The sequence below is a fragment of the Pseudophryne corroboree genome, chromosome 4 (assembly GCF_028390025.1).
Source record: "Pseudophryne corroboree isolate aPseCor3 chromosome 4, aPseCor3.hap2, whole genome shotgun sequence".
NCBI classification, from domain to species: domain Eukaryota; kingdom Metazoa; phylum Chordata; class Amphibia; order Anura; family Myobatrachidae; genus Pseudophryne; species Pseudophryne corroboree.
In genome coordinates this window covers 940,540,825-940,546,824 of record NC_086447.1, presented here as the reverse complement: position 1 = coordinate 940,546,824, position 6,000 = coordinate 940,540,825, and the positions used below count along the sequence as shown (strand labels likewise).

At 47.3% G+C, this 6,000-nt stretch overlaps 1 long non-coding RNA gene across 1 annotated transcript in view; it reads left to right on the top strand.

The window, feature by feature from the left end:
* Positions 1-5,358: 5,358 nt before the first annotated feature.
* LOC134911911 (uncharacterized) overlaps positions 5,359-6,000 on the top strand; it is a 90,949-nt gene continuing 90,307 nt past the window's right edge. Inside the window, exon 1 of the long non-coding RNA XR_010176959.1 lies at positions 5,359-5,501. This is a non-coding gene — a long non-coding RNA (uncharacterized LOC134911911). The remainder of the gene's footprint in view (positions 5,502-6,000) is intronic.

Sequence of the window (6,000 nt, the reverse complement as noted above, 5' to 3'; positions counted from 1 at the left end):
GCCATCCTGCGTGACACTGCAGTGCCACTCCTAGATGGGCCCGGTGTTTGTGTCGGCCACTAGGGTCGCTTATCTTACTCACACAGCTACCTCATTGCGCCTCTTTTTTTCTTTGCGTCATGTGCTGTTTGGGGAGGGTTTTTTGGAAGGGCCATCCTGCGTGACACTGCAGTGCCACTCCTAGATGGGCCAGGTGTTTGTGTCGGCCACTAGGGTCGCTTAGCTTAGTCATACAGCCACCTCGGTGCAAATTTTAGGACTAAAAATAATATTGTGAGGTGTGAGGTGTTCAGAATAGACTGAAAATGAGTGGAAATTATGGTTATTGAGGTTAATAATACTATGGGATCAAAATGACCCCCAAATTCTATGATTTAAGCTGTTTTTGAGGGTTTTTTGTAAAAAAACACCCGAATCCAAAACACACCCGAATCCGACTAATAATTTTCAGGGAAGTTTTGCCAAAACGCGTCCGAATCCAAAACACGGCCGCAGAACCGAATCCAAAACCAAAACACAAAACCCGAAAAATTTCCGGTGCACATCACGGTTGAAAGACAGGGGGCAGAACACGTAGGGTAACAGTGACTGGTGCTGTGATATGAGGTTAGGTATCACTTTCTGTCTTGTGTCCTGATGGTACACTTCTGGCAGCAATATCAATGTGGCCACGTTAATACAAACTCACTCGTTACTGTATAATATTACTATTGTTACTTTTTATGTTGTCACTATATTACACAGTGCTGTACAAATAATATATTTACACACACAGTAGTTTCTGTCCCTCTGGAGCTTACAGTATAACGTCTATCCCACACTCATCAGCACTACACACACTCCGCACCCCAAACATACACCACTCCACACACAAGTAAAATGCCACACCCCAAACATACACCACACACACCACTCCACACATGCCACATCCCAAACCTACACACACGCCATTCCACACACAAGCAAATGCAACACCCCACATACACACATCACTCTACACACACACACACGCACACACACACACACACACACACACAAAATACACACATACTCATGCAGCACTCTCGCTCGGCAGTGGAGTTTGGTGATCCAGGTAGGATAGCCTCTTCCACTAGTCACTCCTTCCCCATCCTTGGCAGAGAGGTAAGGGTTCCCCTACCTCAGATACAATAAACACATCAGACAGAAATAATCTTAGTTCATTTAACGGGTTGGAGATACAGGTAATGGCCCTCATTCCGAGTTGATCGGTCGCAAGGCGAATTTAGCAGAGTTACACACGCTAAGCCTACGCCTACTGGGAGTGTATCTTAGCTTCTTAAAATTGCGACCGATGTATTCGCAATATTGCGATTACAAACTACTTTGCAGTTTCTGAGTAACTTCAACCTTACTCTGCCTGTGCGATCAGTTCAGTGCTTGTCGTTCCTGGTTTGACGTCACAAACACACCCAGCGTTCGCTCAGACACTCCCCCGTTTCTCCAGCCACTCCTGCGTTTTTTCCGGAAACGGTAGCGTTTTCATCCACACGCCCATAAAACGCCGTGTTTCCGCCCAGTAACACCCATTTCCTGTCAATCACATTACGATCGCCGGAGCGATGAAAAAGCCGTGAGTAAAAATACTATCTTCATTGTTAAATTACTTGGCGCAGTCACAGTGCGAATATTGCGCATGCGTACTAAGCGGATTTTCATTGCGATGCGATGAAAAATACCGACTGATCAACTCGGAATGAGGGCCAATATACGCTCCATATATATGTGATGAAGAAGATATTCAAGATTACAAGTTACCAGTTTCACAGATACATACATGAACAAGTTTAGAACCCTAAGCTTAAGCTTTCTCTAACCATGTACCTTAGGATCTATATTTTATAAATATCCACTTCTTTGGAGTTTTTATAAAGATGTAACCTAAAGCCTGCAGTGGAATCAGGAACACTGAGAGTATTGACTATATAGAATCATTACCGGAGAGAGGATATGTATAGAGATAAGTTATACGTATAAGTCTTTTCCTATATGCAAATCCGTTCAATATAATTTCACAGCAATCGTTAGAATTTAACATTAATATTTGGCCGCATGCAGTGACTTGGCCTTGTGAATAGATGGCCTTGGTACTGCACATGCATTGATAAACTCATAGTATTCTTATAATTCCAGAAATCCACTTACAACTAAGAATATAGGCCCTCATTCCGAGTTGATCGCTCGCTAGATGCTTTTAGCAGCATTGCACACGCTAGGCCGCGGCCCTCTGGGAGTGTATCTTAGCTTAGCAGAATTGCGAATGAAAGGTTAGCAGAACTGCTCGAAAATCTTTTCATGCAGTTTCTGAGTAGCTCCAGACCTACTCCTACCTTGCTGTCACTGCAGACAGTTTAGTTACTGTTTTGATTTTGACGTCACATACACGCCCTCCGTTTCCCCAGGCATGCCTGCGTTATCTTCTGACACGCCTGCGTTTTTTAGCACACTCCCGGAAAACGGTCAGTTACCTCCCAGAAACGCCCCTTTCCTGTCAATCACTCACCGATCAGCCGAGCGACTGAAAAGAGTCGCTCAACCTTGTGTAAAACTGCATAGTTTTGTGTGAAAGTACATCGCGCATGCGCACTGCGGACCATACGCATGCGCAGAACAGCCGATTTTCAGCCTGATCGCTGCGCTGCAAACAACAGCAGCTAGCGATCAACTCGGAATGACCCCCATACTCTTAAGGGCCCTACGCACTTGCCGATGTATGCGGCTGATATCAACAATCTCGTTCAGTATCTTTCAGTGTGTAGGCATCAACGATGAACGGTGTGCGGCCTTGCGGTCGATCATCGCTGGTGCCGGTTCGTCTATGCCTGCAAGCCAATGTGGACAATATTGTCCATATTAGCATGCAAGGCTATGGGGCCAGGTGACATCAAGGAGTGAAGAAACTTTGGGATGCCATCGGCAAGGCAGCGAGTTTCCTCCCATGCTCGCTGCATACGCCATGATTCAGGCCCGGTGAAGAACTTCACTCGCCACAGGTTCTATTCACACTCAGTTGGTGGCGTGGACCCACCAACCGAGTGGGAAGTACGGCAGTTGGTGGGATGCTGGCTGTCGGTTTATCGGCGGGTGTTAGGATTCCTGCGTCTACATCCTGAACGCTGGGATCCCAACAGCCATTAAACTGACTGCCTCCCAATTAGCCGACCCCCTGTGCACACAGGAATGGCCATTCGTAAGGAGAGATGCCAGGCTGATCTGGATTTTTATTCAAAGGCTTTTTTAAAAGGGTTAGGTAATATTCTGAAAGGCCGTATCCAGGACTTATATAGTGGAGGTATATGTGCCAGGTATAGGGACTGCACTGTGCTGTGTTCTCCTTTCATTGCAGGTAATATCACTGATCCCTTGCATTGTTGGCCTGTTTAGTGAAAACCCTTCTTGGCGCGAGTGTCGGACTCTGTACAAACACCAGCACAGTGCATGCGTGCTCGCTGTAACTCAGACGCTAGCGCAAGAAAAAAATAAAACTCATTGGCCCCCACAGGTAAAACCACACACATTGGCCCCCGCAGGAAAAACCACACACATTGGCCCCACAGGAGAAACAACACACATTGGCCCCCGCTGGAAAAACCACACACACATTGGCCTCCACATGAGAAACAACCCACATTGGCCCCCACAGGAGAGACAACACACATTAGCCACCCCGCAGGAAAAACCACACACATTGGCCCCCACAGGAAAAACCACACACCAAGAGGTTTTATAATTCTTACCTGTAGTGCTATATATTCATTTATTACCAGTTATGTAGCGCTAGCATATTCCATGGCACTTTCTTTCAATGTTGGGCAGAAACGGAATGGGAATTGAAAGTGGCCCTGGAAAAATTAGTAGAATGGCCTCACATGGACAACACCAGAGGTATACCGTGTAACCATGGTGACAGCACCAGAGGTATACCGTGTAACCATGGCGACAGCACCAGAGGTATACCGTGTAACCATGGCGACAGCACCAGAGGTATACCGTGTAACCATGGCGACAGCACCAGAGGTATACCGTGTAACCATGGCGACAGCACCAGAGGTATACTGTGTAACCATGGCGACAGCACCAGAGGTATACCGTGTAACCATGGCGACAGCACCAGAGGTATACTGTGTAACCATGGCGACAGCACCAGAGGTATACTGTGTAACCATGGCGACAGCACCAGAGATATACCGTGTAACCATGGCGACAGCACCAGAGGTATACCGTGTAACCATGGCGACAGCACCAGAGGTATACTGTGTAACCATGGCGACAGCACCAGAGGTATACCGTGTAACCATGGCGACAGCACCAGAGGTATACTGTGTAACCATGGCGATAGCACCAGAGGTATACCGTGTAACCATGGCGACAGCACCAGAGATATACCGTGTAACCATGGCGACAGCACCAGAGGTATACCGTGTAACCATGGCGACAGCACCAGAGGTATACCGTGTAACCATGGCGACAGCACCAGAGGTATACCGTGTAGCCATGGCGACAACACCAGAGGTATACCGTGTAACCATGGCGACAGCACCAGAGGTATACCGTGTAACCATGGCTACAGCACCAGAGGTATACTGTGTAACCATGGAAACAGCACCAGAGGTATACCGTGTAACCATGGCGACAGCACCAGAGGTATATCGTGTAACCATGGCGACAGCACCAGAGGTATACCGTGTAACCATGGCGACAGCACCAGAGGTATACCGTGTAACCATGGCGACAGCACCACAGGTATACCGTGTAACCATGGCGACAGCACCAGAGGTATACCGTGTAACCATGGCGACAGCACCAGAGGTATACCATGTAACCATGGCGACAGCACCAGAGGTATACCGTGTAACCATGGCGACAGCACCAGAGGTATACCGTGTAACCATGGTGACAGCACCAGAGGTATGCCATGTAACCATGGTGACAGCACCAGAGGTATACCGTGTAACCATGGTGACAGCATCAGAGGTATACCGTGTAACCATGGCGACAGCACCAGAGGTATACCATGTAACCATGGCGACAGCACCAGAGGTATACCGTGTAACCATGGTGACAGCACCAGAGATATACCGTGTAACCATGGTGACAGCACCAGAGGTATACCGTGTAACCATGGCGACAGCACCAGAGGTATACCGTGTAACCATGGCGACAGCACCAGAGGTATACCGTGTAACCATGGTGACAGCACCAGAGGTATACCGTGTAACCATGGTGACAGCATCAGAGGTATACCGTGTAACCATGGAGACAGCACCAGAGGTATACTGTGTAACCATGGCGACAGCACCACCCCTCACGTGTCAACAAACAAAACAGGTACAACATACACATCAGCCTACCGGGGAAATTCCCTGCCCGCCGGTATGATGCTGCTTGTACGGTATTGCAATGAACAAACAGCAAAACAAATTCTATTTCTCATCTTACAATACGGAGTAAATACAAAAGAGGTCAGTATGAAGAACTCCATCACTTTCTAATCTTTGGCAACTTATTAATGGCACCAAGTGAAATAAATAGGAAATAAATCGGCAAACACGTACTTCATTAGAGCAGTATGTCTGAAATGTCTCGGGTTGTGCGGAATAATGGATTTGCTGTTATTGGATCGCTGCACATCCTATGCGCGGTCACTACACCACTACTCAGCGCTGGCCGCCATATGAAGCCAACAGGCTGTGGGGCTTATGCTGCTGATATTACAGCTAAAACGCTTCATAGCGCATTGTAATCTGTTGCTGAATATTTTCTTTTCCAACTAAGTTTTCGTCCAGACCTTTCTAGACAAGGTTATGTTCCAAATCTCCTCTCACACTTATCCCAATGTCTAGCAACTATTGTTCAGTCTCTCAATGTCTTATATTAAGTTCTGTGAGAAATGCGGAAGGGGGGTGAGGTCCCCAGTCTGCTACGGCCACGAATATTGTTACTATTGGCAATTTAAATTGT